Below are 20,420 nucleotides of genomic sequence, written 5' to 3' on the forward strand. Positions count from 1 at the left end.
CTTAATAGGAGGAGTAAAACGCATTTTGTATAGTCGGTGCACCATCTAATTTATTTCAGGGACAATCGGGTGTAGTGATAAAAATGTTCATTCAGACGAGCGGTGTATTCAGACCACCCAACACAATTTGTGACCTTTTATATGGTGAAAGCATACACAAATCCATGAGATTACACGGCAGCCAAATGAGAACGGTGTATTAATCCGTGGCGGCGAAGCATGAAAATATTTCGTGAACAAATGGGACGAGAATGTGCACGAAATGCCGGCATTTTCAATGGTCGGGCTGCATTGTGTCGAATTTGCTGAAGGGTTTGATTGATTGACCTTGCCGCACATTCCTGTCAAATCGCTGCTACGGAATTAAATGATTGCTATTGAACAAGCGCGAGGAGAGGTAGCAAATGTTGGAAGTAAACTGTGATGACAGGCGGGATGTAATGAAGAGACTGAGAGGGAAGGCAGAGCGCTATAATTAGAGACAACAGGCCTGACGGGGAGAGTCAGGGACAGAAAAAGAGGTGAGGAGAAGAGGAAGAAGCAAAAGGAGAAAAATAAAAGAGAGTTGGAAGTTCAACGCGGAGGTGGCCTACAAGAACACGGGGAAACAAAACCGGTTGAAAGAGGATTGCTGTAACGGTGCAAAAAGAAATAAAAATAAACGCAAAAAGGATTGCTTGTTTGATGAACTCAAATAAGGAGGACAACTCATTCGCTGAAACAAATGAACTTTTTTTTTTTGCTCATTTCTTGAAAAGAAAAAAAAAAAAAAAAGCTCCTTTCATTTTAGAATGGGAGTGATTCCGTTGCTCCAAAGCAATACATCACAACCGAAACGGATTATTCAAACCTATAAATAAACGACAAACGCTTTCATCACTTTCTTGATAGAATCGTGCAATTTTGTCCACACAAAAAGAAAAAAAATCACTCTTCATTTGCTCCCGACTTTCAAATTGCCCTATTTCTTTTCTTACACAGCCCCCCCTCCCTATCTAACGCATCCCCTCTCAATCCCGCAAGCCTTCAAAGCCTAACAACACAAACGCACACAGACACTCGCGCGCACAAACACACACGGCCGTCGCTCCTTAGGAACATGAGAGCTGTCTCTAATTCGCAGGCTGGCAAAGCCGCGCTGGACAGCAATCTTGATCTGGCGGGATTAGGATACTTTTATTTCGCCGAGAGCCAAAGGGGGGGAGGAAGAGGGGAGGGGAGGAAGGGCGAAGTCGAAAGCAGGTGTGTACGTTTGTTTGAATCCTTGTCCAAATGTCAGAAAAGAACCGGTGACAACAGCAACACAGATACTTCACAGACACAACATTAGGTACACCTGCACAATGTCATCAAATACCATCAAGAAAATCGTTTCATATTCCATTCCTCCCGTCGAGCTAATCTGATTGGAGTTTTGTATTTATTATTTAATACATTTCTAGCGATGACAGTCGCAATGAAGTGGCCAGTGCATGTGTACATTCACGCATTCATAATCAAGTGGCTCAGAAAGGAGGCTCATCGCTTCCCACTGCGGAGGAAGAGGAGACAAGGAGGGCGGGCGGGGGGCAAGGAAGGTGGAGGAAGGGTGTTTGGGAGGAGGGGATTGCACAATTATTCAGATAACAGCTGGGAATAATCTAGTGGCAGATGTCTCTCGGCCAACAATGCCCACCGCACACAGACGTGCATGTGGAAGCACATGCGCACCAACACCGGTTTCAATGCCTGGTCAAGGAGCACAAAGTGGAGAGAGAGAAAAAAAAAAAAAAACAGCCTCTGATGGACCGGCACCAAAGATCTCAATCCTCCCTCTTTGACTGAAGACTTTAAAACTCATTTGCAACGCTGATGAAATCATTTAAAAAAAAAAAAAAATAAGAGAAGACTATCTCCTCACAGTGATGAATTGCCCTAAAGAATACATACAAGTTAGGAAAACTGATGACCTGTTTGCTTTTTCTTCTCCGTCACGGCCGCTTGAAAAACAGAACCTAAAACCAGAGGAATTCAGTCCGGGGAGGAGAGAGAGGTGGAGGGTCACGCGGTGATTGACAGTTAATTGAATGTGCACGCACACACGCGCACAATAAGTGCATCCGCAGTGCAACGGCATCACCTCGACTCCTGATAGTGGCTCTACCAGCCCCCTACCGAGTAAAACCTGGCCGGTGTCTTTACCTCGAGTTGCAAAGCCTCTGCACAAAGCAGGAGTTAAAAAAAAAAAAAAACTCGTCTTGCATTGTTTTTTTTTCCCCCTCTGAAGAAGATAAGCAAACTATTTAGAAAGACTCAAAGTTCCCAAGCGCTGGCCCGTTCTAATCTCCCATGTGAGGTTACAAGCGGCAGAGGAGGAAGGAAAAGGGCGGTCCGGACGGGTGTCAAAAAGCTCCGTCAATCCGTCAAGCCAGGCCGCCTATTGTGATTTAGTCCAAGACCGGCTAACAGCTCGTCCCGTCAGGGGACGGATCATCCTGCGCGGCGCCTCACATGCTAATAGCTTAAGTCGGCATCCCGTGTCCCCCCGGAACTAATACCACAAATACTAATACCATAAAAGAGCCCCAGCAACGTTTTTGCCAAGCGTTCGCCAACATCCCGATACTTGACGGATTAGAAGACGTAATGAGATGCATTTCAAGGGTTATTACCACACCGGTCCACCGTGACGCGGAACCGGGACGCAGACTAAAACTGCGAGTACGCTCATGCCAAATATTCGGATGCATGCCGAGCAACTACAAATGCGGCAAATCAGATTCACGGTCAAATCAAATGAGAGAAGACCAAATAATAGTGGATTTGAAAGTGTCAATTAGGCTAACTGAACTAAACCTGAGCACCGGCGCCTGTGAAAAAGTGTGCGTTCAAGAGGCCGGCAGCACGTCTCCCCAGTGAGACGATTTGTGAAACGCGCTTCGGCGAAGCCATAATGCCGCGAGACGAGATTTCGCAGCTGTCACCTAGCCTTCACTACCATCCTTTTCGATACACATTAAAGCGGCGGCGAGCAAAGTTGAGTCACATTGTTGCTTCCGAGCGAAGCTTTCCACTGATCTGCCCCCCCCCCCCCACCTCCCTGCTCGATTGACGGCCGCCCTGTCAGTCTGTCGCGGCGCTTTAGAAAACACCAACGGCTCTCTGATGAAGCGCTTACAGAAAGGTCAGAGGGTTGTAGGCGAGGGGAACGGACTACGGGGATCGGAAAGGGCGGAAAGGGAGTCGGGACGAACTGAAGGAAAATCCATAACACAAATAAAGCTGTCAGCGGCGATGCGGAGTTAGCATGAGACTCGACGGCCAATGAGTGGCCATCAAGAGGCTCTATTTCAAGCGCAGGCTGTAAATATGAGGCGATGTTACTTTGTCGGCGTTAGCTCATCAGATTTTCCTCAAATGGGCTTGTAGGTCAGTCAAAACGTACAAGGTGAAACGTATTCACGATTTCACGCATCATATTCTCTCGACGTTACTGTCCGTGAGCGATGCGTGTCCACTGTACTCCTTTCTCCCTGGTGCGTTGTTATTGTGCCTTATCCAGAAACGTCATATGATGGCTTTTCAGGCGTCTCACGGATTCCAACGCCTCCTTTTGCTTGGCCTACGAATGTGAGCTTTTAAAAATACTCAAGGATTTTGCGACGTGTAATATTGCGTCTTTGCCATCTGTTCGAGTCGCCGGCGACAGTGATGAAGCAGTGGCTTGTCAATCAAAAAGAAGTCACTCTGCTTGGCCGTCTAGTGGATCGTGTATGTCACCGCCGAGTTTATTTTCTTGCCATTTTTTTGTCCCCCCCCCCTCGACGGCAGTTAGCAAAACGACACTTTTACTGATCAAAGTGTTTCACGGTCGATTTTTAGGTAGCTAATGACTAATACGGTTGGTTTAGATGAGGAGATGCATCAAGCGTGCTTTTGACCTCATGCTCCTCCTCTCCGACGGCGAAACTTGAAAAGCCCCTACCGCCGCCGCCACCTCCTGACTTCCCGATTCGCTCTCATTCCTCCAGACTTCACACTGACAGCACCCCCACCACCACCAAACACACACACACACACACACTCAAACGTGGCCCAACCCTTCAGTTCCAGCTCTTTGCTCCAACCATGGCCTCAGGTGCCAAACGTACCCTGGAGAGGCTGATCTAATGCTTCCTCAGCTGTAATGACCCACGCCTCAACAACTCTTGGACGCTCCTACCAGCCTTTTCGCTCATATGTTCTATCTTCTTCCTGTCCCTCACTTCCCTTTTCAGCCCCCCCCACCAGCGACTCTCCCCCTCCCCACCCTACCGCCACCCGCTCATAGGAAACAGTCCCTTCCGCTTCGAACTGTTGGGTCACTCCTCCCAACATCCATCAGCTGTTAATGGGCTGGTGTTCTGTGGAACGACTAAAAAAAAGACCCTAAGTGAGCCCGGCCCATATGAAATTAGGATATGTTTCATGACAGGCACTTGAATAGAAAATCAATGCGTTAAAAACAAAAAAATTTAATCAATCACGAAGGTTTGAAGTCATGCATGATGGCTCCTTGATACGCGAACACACACCTCGCTCACAGGTGGCCAACGTCTCTGTAAGATGTGTCTCAGGGCATCTTTGTGTTTCTACCCTTCTCCTCCTCCCTCTGTTCTTCCTCGCCTTGCACTCTTGCAACTTTACAGTACGACGCTTGCCTCCTGACCCGTCAGGAAAACACATCTCATCTTTGAAAAATGTGCAGGGATTTATTAAATGCGCACGCTCGCTCGCTCTCTCCCACACACACACACACACACACACACACACACACACACACACACACAAACATTGAGCGCCGTACTTCTCCTAAATAACAAGCTCAATTTGAACCACATGTATAATCAGGACTCAGTCTAAAGCAATGTGGCGGCAGTTTCTCCATGCCGTCAATCACTTGAATACGCAACCTGAACATTCTCCCGCTTGCAGCACTTCAACAAATTTGTCAATTATATCGCATTAATAATTATTGCTGAAAAGGGATCAGACACAATGATTGAAATAGAATGTGTGGGGTTTTTTTTAAAACATATGTTAACACAAATGGAAAAAAAATTTTCTTGCTCTCCGACCTCAATGAAAATTTTACCATTTTTAGTTTTTGTTGCAGCTAAGTGGCACCGTAGGAAAAACTACGGTTGGTCAGAGCTGACATGTTTATCATAGCGGTGTCATATGTGGGCACTCTTCAACATCACTTTACACCCAAAAGCCCACTCAGACTTGTGGGCTGGGGTTCGCAGCATATTACGGACACAGGACATTTAAAACTTCAAATCGTGTCCATTTTCACTGGAGCAGCACAGGTGCGTTGAAAAAAAAAAAATTAAAAAGCACTTTTATACATACTCTTCATTGTACACATACTATCAGCAGCCCTACTGATGGAAGTGAGAGGACCCTTTGAGTGAGTTTATGGACTAAAACAATCATGCCAGCATGGCTTTTAATCTGCCTGAAGAGTTTTTTTTTTCCCCCCCCCACAAGCATATGAGATTCATTGTAATTTTTACCCATCTCTAGACCATCTCACAGAGCCACACGCACACAATGCCTGAATGTCAGAAAGACAATCACATACACACTTAACCGGCTGTTCTGTTGGAAAATCTCGGACTGATAGGGGTCCGGCCCAGCAGCGCACGACAAACAAAACGTGACATGGAAAAGACACAGCTGTCGGGATAGATGAGACGAGAAGGGAAATGAGAGAAGAAGTAAAAGTGTGGAAGCAAATGGGAAATTTAAAAAAAAATATGTTGACAGTCAGGCAGCTGCATAATAGTGCACGAGGACAAGGGAAAGCAAGCCTCACAAAAGTTCTTTTTTTTTCCTCCTCAAAAATTGATTATACCTGCCTTCTGTTTTAATGTTTTTAGATTTCAATCAAAAGATCCTAACGTCAGAAGTGTAACTGAATCCGACAAAAACATCCGAATAGCTTAATAAAAGGTGTCCGACTCGATCCCCACCCAAAAATGATGAGAAAAACCCCAAAATTTGACACACAGTGAGGACTGCTGACATATCTTTTAAATGGCTGAATTTTCACACGTTCATTTCTTTTCCGTCGGTGAATTAAAAGTCACGGAAATGCATGGAAATTTAAATATTTAGTTAATATCGTTCTTATCTCACCAATTGAAGACTTTCAAAGGAGGCCTGAGTGCGTTCGACAGCAAAAGTGTGCGTTTTTTCCCCTCCCTTCAATCGACATGAAATGCCAATTTGATGGTAGGCAGTCGCCACCAAGTATCTGTCTGACACCACAAATGTGACAAGGTCATAAAGCGTGATTGAGAGCCTTTGCATCTTTTGTTAAAGCGCAATTAGGAAAGTGTCTCAGTGGAGGAAAAAAAAAAAAAAGCCAGTGAGGAAGATGGAATGGAAACAAAACAGAAGGCGGAAAAAAAAATGAGAGATGGATGACACAGTAAATAAAATCAATTTTGACAAATGTCTTCAAGCCCCGTCAATCAAGTGGCAGTGATGCTGGTGTCAGTTTGGCCACCACATCGACACACAATGAATTGTTGTTTTTAGGCTTCCCTCCTTTTTGTCCCCTTCATAACTCGCATGCATAATAAATCAGTTCAAGTATTCATGTGTAACGTAGGCCTATCTTTTAGATGTCAGTATGAGATTGCAACTAAGTTGTCCAACACAGTTAAAAACGTACATTGAGCTACACCCTTTTAGGTCATCTTTTTTTTTTTTTTTACTTTCTAATATAACCAAAAGGACCAAATCACTTTCTGAAATTCCGGACTGCATTTTTTTAAATGTTATTTTTGCATTGCTTAAAACGTGCTCCCTTTTTTTAAGATGCTCCAAGATAAGAGAATGCAGAGAGATGCACGTCAACTTTACGATGCTGTGGCAACTTTCCTCCGCGTCGAGACGTTTCAATTTTATTGTTGGATCGCGCAAAAATGGAGCAAAATCATCACCAATAAGAAACTCTGCCAGGTCACACACACACACGGCGGTTACAAATTTCGAAAAGTCAAAACGGGTTTGAAAAGAAGGTATTGTTCCCTGACCTTTTGACTAGAGAGCTGTTTTCTTCTTCTCTCTTTCTTTTTGACACAATGGGTTTATTATCATCTGTGAGGGGCGCATTAAAAAAACGCGGCGATACAAAGATAAAACTAAATTAAAATCACAACTACTTCAAAAAAAATGGAGGACTTGAAAGCTCACGTCTTGTAAAATTACCACCACATAACTTTACGTCGGCGTTTATGGTCAAAAGACGCGTGGGGATTCATTAGGGGGAAGTTGCAAATTTGCTTGTAAATAAAAAAGACTCAAAGTTACTTGAGCGCTGAGTTTTAAGAACGCCACCTTCAGCAAAGAAATACTTATCCAGAAATAACTTTCAATAATTCCAAAATAATAATTCAAAAATCAATTTTAAAAAAATGTCTTCGTGGTTGAGAAACAGTTTGGGGAACCTTTTGGATTTTATATTGTAGTACAATCGAAAAATCCCCTTTTAGGGTGTATTGTTAAAAGGTTTGGAGGCAAAAAGGAGAGTGAAGCGTACACACACACACACACACACACACACAAAATAGTGCGTTAAAGTGTTCGCATCGGAGCAATCGACACACCTTTGCACGTGGTTAGAGCGGCTTAAAAGTTGACAAACGAGGAGAAAAGTGGGGAAAAAGTCCGGTGGACAAGACAATGCGAGAGCTAGCGTGAGTGCGTACGTGTGCTTGCGTGCGTGTGCTGTGCATGAACCTGTTCTCTCGCGTTGGGAAGAAGTCAACTTTCACGCCAGGGGTTGGAGCATGTGGGCAGCCCGGCTCCGGCTCCTCTCGGCCCCCCGCGCGTCCACTCGCTCTCTCGGCGACAAAAAAAAAAAAAAAAAAGGCCACACGCCGGTGGGGAAGAGAGAGATACACACACAAGCAAGAAAAAAAATAAAAGAACAACTTCAAAAATAAAACTAAAAAACGATGTCAACAAAATAGAAGCGAGAAGCGAAGACGACAAAAGCGTGCTCGCGAGTTAGTCCTCTTCTTCTTGTTCGCTTCTTTTGTGCACCTCTGGAGTCAAGTCACAACAATTGTGCCGCTTCTCGTGTGCCACCGTGCGCAACTTCTGCTCGGCTCGCCTCTCCCGCTATCTCGCCCCCTCCCCAAAAAAGCTTCTTTCGTTTTGTCTTTTTGCTTCTTTTTTATTTTCAGCGCCACAAACTTTGTCCGCCTGCCGCTCCGCTCTTTTTTTGCCATCCACTCTGACGCTCCCTCGCTGGAAATCAGCCTTGAATCACCAGGGCAGCGTGTGTGCGTGCGCGCGCGTGTGTGTGTGCGTGCGCGTACTTCACGGGGACAGTTTGTGCGCTACCGTAATGCCTCTAAAGCAGGTGCGCCGCTTCAAAACTCCACGACAATAGGAAAACAGCGCCTCTCTCTCCTTCTTCCCCTCATGCGGGATGATTTGATTTCTCTTTGGGGATATTTGCGTCTTCTCCAGCTCAACAATCACTTGTGCTTCGCGTCTTGAGTGATTCTTACTGCGTTCTTCATCCTGAATGTAAAAAAAAAAAAAAAAAAAACGACAGATGGTCTTTTCATCGGCTCTTTTTCATCAAAGTGTTTAGTAAAGTGTTTGTTAAAGGTCAAAAGCCTCTCTGCTGAAACAATGGCGCAAAAAGCACATCGAAGGTAATAAAATGAGCAACTGATTTCAGAAAGAAATGACTCAAAAAGTTGCCTGGAAGGTGGCCTGCCACTTTGGGGTAGATCAGCATGTCAACGTTACACTGTTGAGGTTGCAGGTTTGGTTTAAAGATATTCAACTGTGCGAGGACTTTTGCAACATTTGTATTCTTTGTATTTGCAATTCTAAAGGAGCAAATAGCAAATTGATTAAACGTAGCATTGGCATGACATTCTCTGTATTGCTGCGCATGCGTGCGTGCGTGAGGGGAAGCCAGTGACCTTTTGACATCCTTGCATCCCGGCTGAGTCTTGCCATTATGTAGTCAGGGAACAACAGATGGTTTGCCTGTGCTGAAACTCAGAAAAACAACCCACCCCAAAAAAAAAAAAAAAAAAGATTCAAACAGAACATTTCACTTTCATGGACATTTTTTGTTACGTTCCTGCACTGACATATCTAAAGTGTTTTTAGATACAAACTGGTGTATAATTGCCTCCACCAAGTGAAATCCGGAAGTTGTAACCACGCATTTGAGGAAGCTAAAAATGGAGATAACTTTAAACTGTCTCTCACTGCATATTGATTTAGGTGTAAAAGACTGATGTCAGTCTTGAAATAAAACTCAACCCCCCCCCCCCCCAAAAAAAAAAAAAAGAAGAAGACTGCTTTAGTGGGCTCACGGCTGTTATATGCTTTCTTTGCAAATAGACAGTTATATTGTGATTGGACATTTTTTACTGTCTGCAGAGCTCACTATGTCCTTGATGTATTTTGGAGGCTTGACAACTCCTTTTGCAGGAGTTATTACCACCTTTTTCTCCCTCACGTCTCATTCATTTACTAATTGACAGCATAATCAGTGTTGAGATTACTGTCTCTGAAGAAATTTGGGAATTACATCATGCCTGTCTCGGCAGAAGGGGGGGGGGGAGTGGGGGGGGGAAGCTAGGGGTAGAGGAGGAAGAAAAAAAAACGTGTTATAACTCAAAAGGGAATCTTGGAATAATTTGGTGTGGGCTATTAAGAAGGATTCAGCCTCCTTTTCCCTATCGAAGCTTTTTTTAACCGTTGGAAAATGATGGCAGTCAACCAGAGGACCACCTCACAAGGGGCCACCAATGCAGTAAATCACCATCCATTCATGAGTCCGATCAATAACCCTAAAACATATGTATACTGTACATCTGTGTGTGGGTGCGTTTGTGTGTGAGCATGTGTCCAACTGGAACCCCTTTGCTCATTTGCTGCTGTCACTTCAAGTTTGAATTTGATCATGTTAATATCTGCAAAACAAACCTGCGTTATCCATGGGTCAGTGTCACGATGAAGTGCCTTTGGCATGCCAATCAGAATCGTTTACTCATACAGAAAATTTGTATTGAAATTCTGAGTTGCCAAACATTTGCATAATAAATCTCTGAATTTTTTTTTTTTTTTTAACCTCTTGGAATGTGATTTTGGGATGTGACACACACTGCTCTGCGAAGAACTGTGTATAATAAGCACTTGAATGATACAATTTTTTACATGGTTTCATTATCCTGATGATGCCCATCTTGATAGTGCCCACAAATTGTCTGGAGCAGTACGGATTATGGAATGCATGCAACTGGATACAATGGCAGATGAAGTGCCAGATGTGTGTACATTTTGTTACGTTAAAAAAAAAAAAAAAAAAAAAAAAAAACAATCTCCTTGGGAACATTCAAAGACATTCGAGACACAAATTTAAGGACACACATGTGGGTTATTACAACAATCGTCAGGTACGGTAGTCATCATAACTCAGTCTGCAAACATCAACAGCTAGCATAGCATGAGATCGCAACATGTTTTTGGCAATAAAAGTTCAGTACACACTATTCAGTTACTCGTTTGTCCTTAGGGCACACCACACATGGTGAGAAGTGGGGCCAAAACAATCCAACATTTTGAATATCCCCAATTTGGGATTGGAGTGGCCTAAACGTCTTTCTGAGCGGTCATAAACAGTCTGAATACACCACACATGGCTGTAATATCTGGAAAGATTATATTTGGAGCCATTCTGATAATCAGAGCATCCTTATTATTGTCGGGAGTGGAGAATTGTAGCTAAAATTGGGCCGATTTTTCTCGCTGTGTGAACGAGGCTTTAGCTAGCTACATTTCTCTGGTAGTTAGCTTCAGTGTAGCTAAGCTACATTTTATGTAGACTCACTTATAGTTTAGCTCTCTACATTTTCCAAGTAGTGCAGATCTGACCTCTCGTAAGATTCGCTGAGGGCTGACAACGTTCTCCCTGGCAGTAGTTCTGTCTGACGTTTGAGTCATATTTTTCCACAAAAATTATGGCCAAATTCCAAATGATACAACAACGCAGGCATTTGATTTTTTACAGTAGAAACCACTGTTAATGTTTGGCACCAAGTCGTAGTCGGTGAATACACTTGTGTTTCATGCCTTTTTGACTTTTGTTTTGTTCGAATTGCTTGCGGTCTTTCAGTTACTGCCCGTTTTCTTTATAAAACTGTTCAAAGTTGTGAGCTCAAGTCAAGTTTGTGGTATGCAGCCGAGGTTTTGATGGATATAGGCTCGCTTCACTTGTTGATCTTAACACTTCATTTCTGACAGATGGAAGGGTATTGCGCAGCCTCCGATGTTTTTGAAAGCGTTATTCCGGCGAACGGTCGTGTAGCTGTTGAGGCGAGAAGCATAGTTTGGGCCATGATGATGTAAAGTGACAAAATCGGGCAAAGCCTTGACAGGAGCAGGCTGCGTAACAGGATGAAAAGAGCCTGATAAGTCTGGTTCTCATCCCTCCCATTCAAATTTCGGAACCCTTCTGCCCCATGTTAATCAGGGTGAATAGTTATCAAAGTGGACAGGTAATTAAATTAAAACACAAGTGGCTTCATGTGCAAGGTTGGCTGTACTACAAGTTTTTTTTTTTTTTTTTTCCCCAGGCTTAATTAAAGAAAAATATGGCGGTAGTGTTCACCCAAAGTGTCACAGAGCCGCTGATCCCTCCAGTCGACAGTCGGGCTGATTGTGGCATGTGTGCAGAAGCAACATTCCGCCATGCTTCTCTTTTCTTGTTGAATCAGTTTCCCTTGTTGCGTTGTTTGCATATGAGAGCAACAGCGTTGGAGAAGGCATGGACGGTATTAACAAACTGTGAGCTTTAGCAACCTTCTGGGAATAAACTCAAGCAGCACTAACAACACAACTCGCTGTGGCGTCGATGTTTACAAACAAGCTCCAGTAAAGTCCCACAATGCCTTGAGAGCCGAAGAGAGGCCCAAAATAAATACAAATAAGCAAGAGCGTGTACAACAACCGAGCACCCACATGAGTGCACGTTTTACAAATAACGACAACTCATGCTGCACACTTGTGCTGCATGCATAATCACGCTCAGGTTGTCCTAACAAGAATAAATGAGAACGTACCAATCAAAAGTAACCATAGTTTGCCCTCAGCGTGATGGCATTGGAAGGAATATGACAAAACACTGAAGGAGAAAGCTCATCACAGCTTTCAATTATTCACAGCAGAAGCACAGTCGCCGTCATCACGTGAGCATCATCGCACAACTACACGCACACACAAACACATAAATCGCAAGGCCTTGAAATAATTTGGATTCCCAGCCCAAGGAAGTCATAGATGTGCTAACAAGATATTTGCGCACACACTTGTATGCAGGCAGGCAAGGAGAGCCAAAGAAAAGTGAGGGAGGGTCTCATTCAATTCCCTCAAGGACTCCCTTCATTTTTTGGCACTTGTGACCAGTCTGGGAAGGAGTGTTGAGGCTGCAAGTGTGTGTGTGTGTGTGTGTGTGTGTGTGTGTGTGTGCGTGTGTGTGTGTGTGTGTGTCAGTGACAGGCACACACTCACACCAACCCAAGCACAACAGTTGAAGCTGTGCGTGACGACTTGCAGAGGCAAGAGACAGAAATTTGACACACACTTTGATTGTCACACATATAGGCCATTTCTTTTTGTCATTAAACTCTCAGAAAAAGTCAACGTTTGAATTTGTTTATGAACAACCGGTGTTGTTTTTGACAGGGGTCATTCTCGATCCCTTCACCGTATGTGCATGTTTTTCCATGTAACATTTAGCTTACGTATACCGTGGAGGTTTCTCTTTGATGTCTGGCTCGAAATTGATCTGGGGTAAATGTGATGGAAAACATTCGGATGCGATGGAGGGGCCAGATGAGCCTAGATGAATGCTTGAACCTGGAGTGTTTTATTTTTTTTGTGGGGGGAAGGTTGGGGGGGCGGGACAAATTTACCATTGAAAAATGTTGCAATAAATGTTGGAGTAATTACAGTGGTACTTTGGCTTACAAGTGACGCAATTTGAAACAAAATGTCTGTTGCAGTTAAAATAATTGCTTACACAAAAAAACAAGACCTCAACTTGTCTCGCTTCCTCATATCAACAAAAGGAAAACGGTGCCATTCACTGTCCGTAGTCTCTGCCCTGCCTGCTCAGTCCACACGCAGCACATTTGACAATAAAGTTGTACTTGACTTGACTTGACAATTGACTGACGGGAAGGGTGCAACCTTCGCTTTGCTACCTGATTGGCTCTTGTTCCATTCTGCGTTCAAGTCTGTTGAACTCTCGGCGATGACCACACACAAACATGCCTTCTGATCCGCATCATCATCATTATTCAATGGGCATTGTGCTGCTCCTTCTGGTGTGCGTGACCTGGCCACCAGGGGGCAGTATACTCGAATTCCTGTTGAGACTTCAGGAAAGTTGAAGACTACCACAGCTGAATGTCGGGAAATGGCAGACGGCATCCTATTTTGCTGCCATTCAGCTGGCAAATCGAGAAAATCATTCACAGTCATTCCGTACAGATGGTTAAAATGGTGGCTGCCTCACATCCAGTCATGCGCGCCATGACAAAACTAGTGACCTCAGTTTTTGGATGATTTCTCACTAGATTCCTGTGAGTTTCGATGCTGCTTGTATAGTGAAATGCAGAGATCTGCAAAGATGCACACGCACACAGTCCATTCCCCTGTGCGATCTTGTATCAAAGCAAACAAATGACATGCTGTCTTCTCCTGTCGTCCCCCACCCCGTCCCCACCCCATCCCATCCCTACACTGTCACTTTTGATGCGCGCTTGTGTAAAATGACACGCCGTATCTCTCAAGTTGACATTATCACTCGCCAATGCGCTCACATCTTCCGGCCGCACGCCTTTCCCACAGGACTCCCTACAGCGCGGGTCTTTGTCTGCGAATGCTTCACACACACACACACACACACACACACACACACACACACACACACACACACACACAGCTCTGATTTTTTACCTCTTCATTGTGTACTGTAAGTCACTGATTCAAGGCGTGAGTGAGGTCGTGAAGTTTTGGGAGAATAAGATGAGGCTGGCTTGCTTGAGTAACCTTTTTGGAATGTGTGCGTGCGTGTGTGTGTGTGTGTGTGTGTGTGTGTGTGTGTGTGTGTGTGTGTGTGTGTGTGTGTGTGTTAACGATGAATTGTGAACAGACTGATTTTTTTTTTTTTTTAATCCAACAGAAATAGATGTAACCCAGAGAGCTGTGTCACATTAGTGTGGCCATCAGCGTTAAGCTGACACGTATAACAGCCCAGATACAATAACCAGCTCAAGACTCTATCAGCATGTAGCGATGAGTTGATAGATAGCAGGAAGGACTGTTTTATTTTACGTGAATAAAGCAGAAAACAGAAATCCATCTTAAAAAAATGGAATTTGGAATTGCCCATGACAATGCAACAATGTTTCCACTGAGCAAATGATAGACTTTTTTTGGTTGGGGTGTTTTTGCTTTAACTAGACGGGCAAAAATTTGAAACAAGTGTCGCATGGTGGCAGTGACCTCAACTTAGATCACGTCAAGCAGCAGCTTGCCAGCGAAAAAAAAACACTTTAATGCCTCTCTCCGTAGAGGTTTACTGTCAAAGTAAACAAAACAAACAGACTTACGCATTGTGTGTTACAAAAAAACAAACATTACTAAAATTCAGATAGCTTAATGCTATTACATAATTGGAAATGCCGGTGACAGGCGAACAAACAGCACCATTGTGACAGTGCTATAATGCTACAACAACTGATATTTCATCACTCACAGTGCAGCAACACATGTAGACAGAGTATAACAATACTCAAAGGCATATATTCTTTATCCTCTGTGGAAAATGACTAATGTTACTGCAGATTATTGATTCACTCAGAGTGCTTGTGAAACTCTTTTTTTGTTTGTGTCTGCATGACTGTACCGTAATGCTCCTCCAGCAGCTGTGCCACACCGGAAGGAGGCGCAGTCAATTAGATATGTTGCACTATTATAAAACTATGTAACTCTTAACAGTCTACTTTATAATCTTATGACTATTTTTTAATGAAGTAATTTATTATAGTGCTATTATCCTAATTTTAAAGAAACAGGTTATTTCGGGAGGCTGTAACAGATTCATGGCATTTCCATTCATGTCAATGGTGAAAAATGATTTGAGATATTTTTGATTAATGAGCATGGTCACTGAACAAATGAAACTCCTATCTCTTGCGGAACCCTGCGCTTTCACCCACTGTAGAACTTGAGGAGTGAGTCGGGGGTGGGGGGGGGACCACGCACACACAAATACTCCTCTTAGTATTTTGACATTGAAAGTAAAACACTTTTCTTTGTGATGCTTTCTTTTTTTTTTTTTTTTTGCCACTCTTATTGCAGATGCCTGTTTTGTAACCTTATGTTAAACCGCAGCTCTCTTTTGAACGAGAAGAAAGAAAGAAACATTCATGTCCAGTAGGTTGCGCAGCAGCCTTGGAGGTTTAAGATCATCAAAAGCGAAAATAGTTTTCATAAAAGTTGCAATGTGGAATTTACTATCGTTGTATTGACATTTCGAGAACGCGTCTGACACATGGCCTGAAGGGCTCAATGATTTCATCTATTCATGACAAACTATTTCATCTCGTTGCCTTAAGACTAAGAAAGATGCAACTATTTTTTAATTGCAAGCCACTTTTTTCGTGTTCAAGAATTTTCATTTGATGCGCCATGCGTTGATACACACACACACACACACACACACACACACACACACACACACACACACACACACACACGCACACGCACACGCACACACACACACACGTGGACATGTTCATTCAGCCTCTCTTCCAACAGTGAGTTAAAGCATCTCATTTCATCATGATGAAAATGTTTGATACACCTTTTACCTGGAATGCAATTGCAGCAGGATGCTAACACTTGGGGTATGTGAAATATTCATATCGGATGCATTTTCTGCATCATTCTCCCTTTTTGCTCCCCGTCACTGCGTGTGTGTGTGCGTGTGTGTGTGTGTGTGTGTGTGTGTTTTCATTGGATTGTGAAAGGCATCAGAGGTCACCACAGTGCTTTTTTTTTTTTTGTTCCATCAAACCGTTCTTGAAAGGCATTGTTGAGTGAATTTCAATAATCACACCGAAGGACTTTTTTTTTTTTTCCTTGGGCCACATTCTGCTAAATGTAACTCTGTCCCTCTAATTCCCCTTCACAATATGTCTGGCTCTGGCTATACCCATCATGTCATTGCTTCCCTTTTCGATTTCCCCTGTGTTTGATTCTGACAAATACATGGATTATCGACCAGGGGGGATTTTTAAATATATGGCTAATGTGATCTTTCATGCCTGTGCTTTAATCTGCTGAGTATTTAAAACCAATCTTAAGGAAGGAGACAAAAAAAAAAAGAAAAAAAAAGCGCAGAGGTCAGGCTTTTTCCACGGGAGAGCGAATGCGGGAGATTGGGCGACATCACCGAAGCAGGAATAGGAAGTGAGGAAAAGACAATGATTTAGCTTCTATTTAAATTCTAACTTGGATTAGCTTGCGAATCGCAGGTATCAAACCTCGGAAGTCTGTCAAAGAAAGAAGTTCTCGCTTGAGCAGAAGATTCTCAAAGATTTCTGCATATGCCTCCTGACTCACTTATCCTGGTTACAATTGCTCCTGAAATGTGAAAACGGATCTCTGCCAGTCTATTGAAAGGAGCGAGGACACAATACAGTGAGGGATGAAAGCCCGGCACTCGCCCTGAGTGACTCCTCCTTGTTTTAAAATTCACACTTCCTCCGATCACTGTCTTGGTTTCCTTCACTTTTCCTTTCATCTGTCTTCTTGTTTCTCCTCCTCTCGCATCTCTTCTCCTGTACTCGCCTCTCTTTTTTGTCATGTTTCGGTCCATCTGAAAGCCAGACGGGCCCCTCTGGCGGGTGTGTGTGTGTGTGTGTGTGTGTGTGTGCGAAAGCCAGACGGGCCCCTCTGGCGGGTGTGTGTCTGTGTGTGTGTGTGTGTGTGTGTGTGTGTGTGTGAGGCCAAAGAGCACGATGTGATTTGCGACATGACTCCCCGATCCAACTTTTTCCAACTGCATCAAGCTACTTCCCGACCAGACTTTTATTTTTATTGCTGCAATATGAGGTACTGAACATCTCGCTGCCATAAAGTGCAACAGATGCATAGTTGAGGAGCTTTTGCGCACGCACACGCGCACACACATGTGTGTTTGTTACTGCGGAGTGAAGTTGGAGACAGATGTACGTAGAAGCGAAGTGAAGTTTACACGGTCTGCCGCGTTTGCGCGTTTCACCCGGGCTAGTTAAGTAGGGCACGGCTGATATCATCTGATACACTTGTTTGCTCGCCAGCCACACAATCACAGTCTGTCCGGGCTGCTGAGGAAGCATTCAAACAGCTATTTGAACATCAATGCAGCATGCAAATAAAATTCACCACCCCCCCCTTTTTTTTTCCCCCCCGCATCAGATAAGATAACCACCACGGCCTCATCTGGCAGCTCTGAGATGTGTTTTGCATCCCGAGGCTACGCTGAAGCTACAAAAACATCATATATGAGCCCTCTCAGCAACTTTACTCCAAAGAGGGGAGAAGTTGGTGCGTGCACGGGCTAAACAGGAACGGAGAAGGGGGGGCGGGTCGCTGGAGAGGGGATTAGCAAGCGGAGTACAGTCGAGGGGATGAGGTGGCTCTTTAATTTGGAAAGTTTGATGTGAATGACGCATGTAATGGCTCCCCAAGATGATGGATTCAGCTACACATGCAATATGGAAAAGTGATCCACTCGCCTCATTTTCTCTATCTTTCTCCATCCCCAATTTCTTACCTCAATCTTCCATATCGTCCACATGAAGTGACTTTTTTTTGCCTCACCCTCACACACAGACAGACGCACACACTCTGAATCGTAGTTTGAATACAAAATACAACAAAGAACAAGGGATGGGACGAGATAAGTTTTTTACTTCTTCCTACTACTTCCTACTGTTTTTGCGACAGACATATTTATTATTTATTTGATTATGCCGTAGTTAGCAGTTTTCGCAAGTGAGCCCATTGAGGGAAACAAGAAAAACATGACATTTGCGTGTATATTTTTTTGGGGGGTGGGGGGGGGGCAGTTCGTATCATGGGCTGCATTGTCACATTCTGTTCATGAGCATGTGAGGCAGGCTTTCGTGACATTTTTCGACGTGTTTTCTGACCGTCATAAATGTGATGGTAAAAGCTGAAATCAGTTATTAGCGACAGGCTTTCTCGCAAGTTGCAACTCGTTCGGGACTTGTGGTTTGGAGCTCCCGTTTAAGTACATGAACACATATTTTCAACTTTGAATCATTCCAGCAATTGCATAAAATTTGCTAACCATTGTCAATATTTACGTTTAAAAGTTATTATTCAATTAATGTGCGAGATCCTACGGAGCCCCTAAAATGAGATCGAAGAAAAAAAAAACTTTGCCTTCCCTCACAAAAACTTTGTGTTCCTTTGCAAAGGTTTTTTTTTTTTTTTTTTTTGCAAGGGGAAAAGGTTTTTTTTTTGAATCGTGTTTTTGTATTTTTTTTAACCGGGATGAACAGTTCCCTCCAGGCTTGTGCCGCTAACTATTGAGTTTCAAATCAGTTAACCCTAAAAAAAAGAGATGTTTAATTTGCCACATCGAAGTAGCAGGGACCAAATTGATCCCTTTTTCACAGCGCCCAAAATCCCCGATGGCCCCCCTGGCTGTTGGCGTCTTATGTTGGATGCTATGTTGGGCCCCTGATGGAGGATTCATACACTTCTTCCGTCCTCTTTTTAACTAATGGTTAACACAAATTTGTGATCTGATAGGATGAAAAAAAATTTAATGGTGAGAGGTTGTCCGGTCAAACCAAACGTGAGATTTCAAAAGTTTTCAAGGCTTGCATGTCTGCTCATCTTCTCAAGATCACACCGCTCGTAGCACCGAGTCCTATAAAATCTTTTGCAGTGCTGCCGGTTACCGTTCAACACGTGAGATTTCAAAAGTTTTCAAGGTTTGCATGTCTGCTCATCTTCTCAAGATCACGAACACCGCTCGTAGCACCGAGTCCTGTAAAATCTTTTGCAGTGCTGCCGGTTACCGTTCAACCAAATCAAATCTCAATTGATCTTTATTACCTTGGTGCCGTGAGTTCTGCCCGGGGACGGGTAAAATTTGTGGGAGAATGGAGCTGGCATGTTGTAGCTAGTCAGCAGAACTGCGGAGACGTCACAAAATCATGACATAAAAGGTGTCTGGAGACAAAATTCATTCATGAAAACAACGATGCAGTGATGGGTTGACACCGAGGTCTGATGGAATAATTAGTGGGTAGACATTTATCATGTGGTTTCTAAACTTCTTTCTCGCCTGAAGATTTATGCATTTAATAAGGCTGTTAGTGGTTGGAAAAAAAAAAAAGATGAAAACAAAGTGAAACACTGTCGAGGCCCACAACAAGAACATTATGTTTCAGATTTGGGCGCACACGCCTTTTAAATTCAGATCCCGACGTATTATTGGATTCGTTTTTAAGTCTCAGACACTTACAAGAAGAACAACTATTATTTTTTTAAATCCAAAGAAGACATGCTCTTATGGAAACATCCAGATGTCTTTCTAATAAGATTCTTTAGTTGAGTTGCACAAATGAGAAAAAAAAAAAAAAGATATTCCGGTTGTATCCACTTACCGGTAATATCTGTCATGCTGGTTGAATTGACTCATTCTTAACCATTCGGTTTGATTTTTCATTTACTTATGATTGGTTTGTATTAATCATTTTTATTTCCATTATTTGGGAGTGCATTTAAATGAATCATTTTAAACACAAGAATTGGCTCGGAGAGGAACCTGATCGACTTGTAAATGTCAACGTTTCGTTTGAATTTTAAATATGAATATCTCCACTATGTCCACTTGAGACAGCAAATGACTTTTTTTTTTTCTCCAAAAGCGTTTTCATCCCGTCAGCAAGACTGTGTATGCCTCCCCCCTGCCCCCACCCCACCCCACCTCACCCCATCGGATCTCAGACATCTCTGAAGATAATTGGCTTTATGGTCATTATCCATGACATTCAAGCGGATTTGTAAACAGCTGAATTTCTAAAGAAGGACCAACACGTCCACACGCCTACACACAAACATTAAAAAAAAAAAAACACCTGTATCCAGATGATTATGGAGCTATAAGGTGCCCTCTGACTCCATCAACACAAAGGTGCCGCTGACGCTCCCCAGAATACTCACAGGCCTTTTCTTCTCTTGCACTCAAACATAATTCTCTCCATTTGGCATTTTGACATCATATCTTCAGCCACCCCTTCTACTGGATTTTTTTT

The 20,420-nt window shown here is 43.4% G+C and overlaps 1 protein-coding gene across 1 annotated transcript in view; it reads right to left on the reverse strand.

Moving 5' to 3' along the window:
- foxp4 (forkhead box P4) overlaps positions 1–8,331 on the reverse strand; it is a 101,595-nt gene extending 93,264 nt beyond the window's left edge. Inside the window, exon 1 of the mRNA XM_019881091.1 lies at positions 7,774–8,331. The gene's annotated coding sequence lies outside the window, so the exon portion shown is untranslated. The remainder of the gene's footprint in view (positions 1–7,773) is intronic.
- Positions 8,332–20,420: the final 12,089 nt, after the last annotated feature.

This window comes from Hippocampus comes, unplaced genomic scaffold, assembly GCF_001891065.2.
Source record: "Hippocampus comes isolate QL1 unplaced genomic scaffold, H_comes_QL1_v1.1 scaffold68, whole genome shotgun sequence".
In the NCBI taxonomy this organism is placed as follows: domain Eukaryota; kingdom Metazoa; phylum Chordata; class Actinopteri; order Syngnathiformes; family Syngnathidae; genus Hippocampus; species Hippocampus comes.